The sequence below is a fragment of the Antechinus flavipes genome, chromosome 1 (assembly GCF_016432865.1).
Source record: "Antechinus flavipes isolate AdamAnt ecotype Samford, QLD, Australia chromosome 1, AdamAnt_v2, whole genome shotgun sequence".
In the NCBI taxonomy this organism is placed as follows: Eukaryota; Metazoa; Chordata; class Mammalia; order Dasyuromorphia; family Dasyuridae; genus Antechinus; species Antechinus flavipes.
Window position 1 is genome coordinate 11,713,894 of NC_067398.1, and position 3,995 is coordinate 11,717,888.

Here is a 3,995-nt window from a genome sequence, read left to right on the forward strand (position 1 = left end):
TTTTATGATAGGATAATTCTGGGCAATATAGACATTACTTAGTTTGGTTAAAGAAGTTTAAAAAAAATGAACTAACGCCTCAAAACAAGCAACAATAATCAGCTAGAGGGGGAGGTGTGAGGATGTGATTTGCTAGCAAGCTTTGGCTGCCATTGAGCCCTGGCTCAGCGACCCTCTGGGACATCCTGAGACAATAGAAGGACTTTACGGAGCAACCTGCCCCCATCGAATGCTGTTTTATTTGTTTTCTCCAGGAACTCCGTCCCCCTTTCACACTCTGACTTTGCAATAACCCAGCTAGTTCTTAAATGACTCTTCTTTGAATCTGATAGAAAAGAGTTGCTATATTATTAGGAGCCTGTCCACAGCGGAATGAGTGTTTGAGTGGAAAATCGGGGTTTGGATTCCAGGGGTGGTTGCCTACCAGTATGACCTTGCAAAGTAACTGAGTCTCTCTAACTTTCTTTTCCCCCTCTGGGAAGTAAGAAGCTTTAGTCCAGATCATCCCAGAGGCTCCTTTCACTTCTAAATCTAGCATCTGGTGGTAAATAAGTCAAAATCCAGTGATCAACAAGGGGAAAAAAATGTGCATTGTTATGCAAAATTGGCGTCCTTGACTCAGATGGGATGATTTCCAGCTGTCATGAACATCATCTCTCTCCTTGCCTCTCGTGGACCTGAAGCTAGGGGTCAAGGTCTTCCAGCTAAGCACACACACAACTGCACTATATTTTATCAAATGATTTTAATAGAAAAGGTACATGATATGAACAAAAATAAATAATCTTTATCTCATATCTATCCCAGCAAATTTTACACTGCATTTGAAACGATTTAAGATGCTGCTTTTCTCCTTTTGTTAAAAACTCTGCTTTTGAAACCGATGACATTTCAATCTACTCTTAGATTCCCATGAATACACCATTAGATAAGTCACATCTATTCCCTGCTCCAGATCCCACCGTTATGGTTTCCTCCCCCTTTAAAGGTGACTGACATGCGAATATTCTCTTAAAGCAAAATATCATCAACCTATTCTATATTCTCATTTGGAACTTGAATTCACGGAGGAACAAAGAAATCCTTAATAAAAATAAAAACTTTAAACTCTCTATCCTCTGCCAAAGACACCAAATCCAAAGTAATGTATTTCCTTTTCTCATCTCATTTTCAAAAGGATCGCATCTATTTTTCGCCGTTTCATGCAGGAGGGGGGAGACTAGAATAAACTTCTTTTTAATAAATATTTTTAAATGTATATTTTACAGTGACAATGCAATATTTTAGACATGTGCTTTGGTGCTTATTTGCATTACATATATGCTTCAAGTTATATATATATAATATATAATATATATGTATGTTTTATATTATGTACCACCAACTTTGGGGGAAGGGGCCCGTTTTCTCCAATGACTACCTTTTGCTATCAGCCGCAAAGCACAGGAAACCAATCCCCTCCGACACAAGTCTCTTGCCTGGAGTTCACTCTTTCAAGATTCTTCAGTGGTCTTGGGTCTTTGGAAATACCAGAAGCTCCAAGAAATGATTTTTTTTTTTTTTTGCACAACTGGCTTGGGAACCAGAATTGGCAGCACCACATAAAACCAGGGGTTGGCTGGATTCTGCCCACACATTCTGGTGCCAGGCTAGGGGTATCAACAGCAGCAGTTTACAGAACTGAACAGATAAACTTCTCAGGAACTTAAACAGCCTCCCTTTCTCCTTGAGCACATAATGACTATTTTTGAAACCGGCCCTGTTTGGCTGGTGCGATATATAAATGTTTTGTTGATTTTCTTGTACTGGGAAGGACTCGAATATACTCCAGTATGGATATATATGTACGTATATCTACACATATATACATATATGTGTGTGTATGGATGGATGGATGGATACATACATAGGCACACACATATATAAAAATTGCTGACTCTCCTAAATAGAGGCTATGTTTTTGCAATAACGAATACTGGTCAATATACAAATGAAGGAAAACTGAAACAGATGTGAGTAATAGAACCACAAGCGTTTACATTTGCCCAGAAATGCTGCTATTTTAAACACTCTATATGTTGGTCTACTGTTTTTCTGTGGAATAATGCATTCTTGGCATCTTTGAAAGGTTTCAATATGTTACAAGGTTATCCTTAAAAAAAGAAAATAAAAGACTGATTTATCAATCTCTCTCCAGCCTGGTATAGATTTAAGATTTCTTAAAAATACATATGCTTATGTTAATTGCGTGTCCTTAAAAAAAAAAAAAAATGAACCCTTCGCTGCCAATGAATTCTTGCCCTCCAGGGCCTGAATTCAGCTTTTTGTCAAGCTTTCTTTCAAGGGGTACAGTCGGCCAGTCCCACAGCGCGCAGCCAACGTCTAATAAAGAAGTCCCACAGTTTCAATGGAAACCACTGAGATATATTTTGTGGGACTACAAATCTGGTAACAGGAAAAAAAAAAAAAAATCTTTCTTGCTGCCCTTCAGTCCCTCTAAGAGCTGTTGCAAATCCCCGCCCTGCTCAGAGACAATGACAGGATCCTTGTGGTGCTCAAAGAATGCTACCAGCTTTGGACCATCTGTGTGGGGTTTGGGAGGTCCATTTATAACATAGGAAGAGAGGGTTCCCTCTTAGCTAAGTTTCATTTACTATTATCTATCAATCTCAAAATAATTTTGATTTAGCCTAAATTTTCCACTTTCTTATTTAAAAAAAAAAAGAAAGAAACATTTCAGCAACCTAACCTGTTACTCTGTTCTGATAACCTCCCTAGACATAATCTAAAGGACAATTAAAACCACTTACCAATATACAACCAATGCTTTTATTTTATAGTCTTATCTTTTATCACCGAAGGAGCCTTTCATTGCTTGTATCTTAGACCAGTGAAATTTACAAATCACAGAAGGCAGAAATATGTACATTAAATGTACAAAAGAGAGGAGAGGGAAAAGAAGATTTACAGATTATCTAAAAGACCAGTAAAATATATTACATTAAATATAGCTTAGTGGCTAGGATTGTTCAACTCAGCTCTACTCAAAAACTTGATCACTCAATTTATTTTTAGTTTTAAAATCTCTTTTTTATCAAAGGAGAAAAAAATAATTCTTTTTTTTTTTTTGGTAGAAAACACTCCAAAAGTGACATCTTCAATGAATTGGTGTTTTTCTGCTTTAAGATATTCTGTTAGTAACCTCCAGCAATGAAGGGTGAATTTACATCCTAGGACAATAAGTTAAAAAGGAGAAAATCAGGTTTAAGGAGCTGAGAAATGATGGGAAAAATGGGAATCCTCCTAGCCTTGGACCTAAGAAGAATTGTCTTCTTTCACGACTGTCAGAGGAGGGTATTACAGACTAAATACTGCAGGCCAGATTTGGTGGGATTTCGGTTGAAAGAGGTGTCTTAGAAAACAACAGACATGCTGTGAGCTGAGCCGGGTTTGTAGTTATTATTTTTGGTCAATTTTCAAGAACGCTAAAAAGTTCGGATTCCCATTTATAGAAATACATAGATAAAAGGGACAAATCAAGGATGCTGGCAAACTCTGCTCTCTTTCTCCTTTTCAGTAATGCCCTCTCAGGAGATTGAAAGGAAACAGGAACAGAATCAGGGAGGAATGGAAAAGATGTCTTCAAATCAAGGAAACTGTATGGAAATCATACCTCATCCATAGCCCCCAACCCTAGGGGAAAACACCTTGGTGTGACATTATCACAGCTATGACCCCCAACTCAGAAAACCTTTCCCAGAAAAACCCTAATTATCTAAAAAGAGGCCTCTGTTGCCCCAAATTGCCAAGTAGCCCCATAGTAAGCTGTCAAAGTTCAGACCGCTGGCTGTATTATGATATATTTATATTTATATATGTATATTTATATATATATATATTATGTACAAAAAACTTTGAATATCAGGCACCATCAGAGCCCGTTGCCGCATCTAGACTCCCCCGGCCGAGCCCTTTCTGAGCTCCTGGAGTGTCTG

General features: G+C 37.9%; 1 protein-coding gene across 1 annotated transcript in view; it reads right to left on the minus strand.

Moving 5' to 3' along the window:
* Positions 1 to 726: 726 nt before the first annotated feature.
* WNT5A (Wnt family member 5A) overlaps positions 727 to 3,995 on the minus strand; it is a 24,997-nt gene continuing 21,728 nt past the window's right edge. Inside the window, exon 5 of the mRNA XM_051979024.1 lies at positions 727 to 3,995. This exon is cut by the window's right edge and continues 1,713 nt beyond it. The gene's annotated coding sequence lies outside the window, so the exon portion shown is untranslated.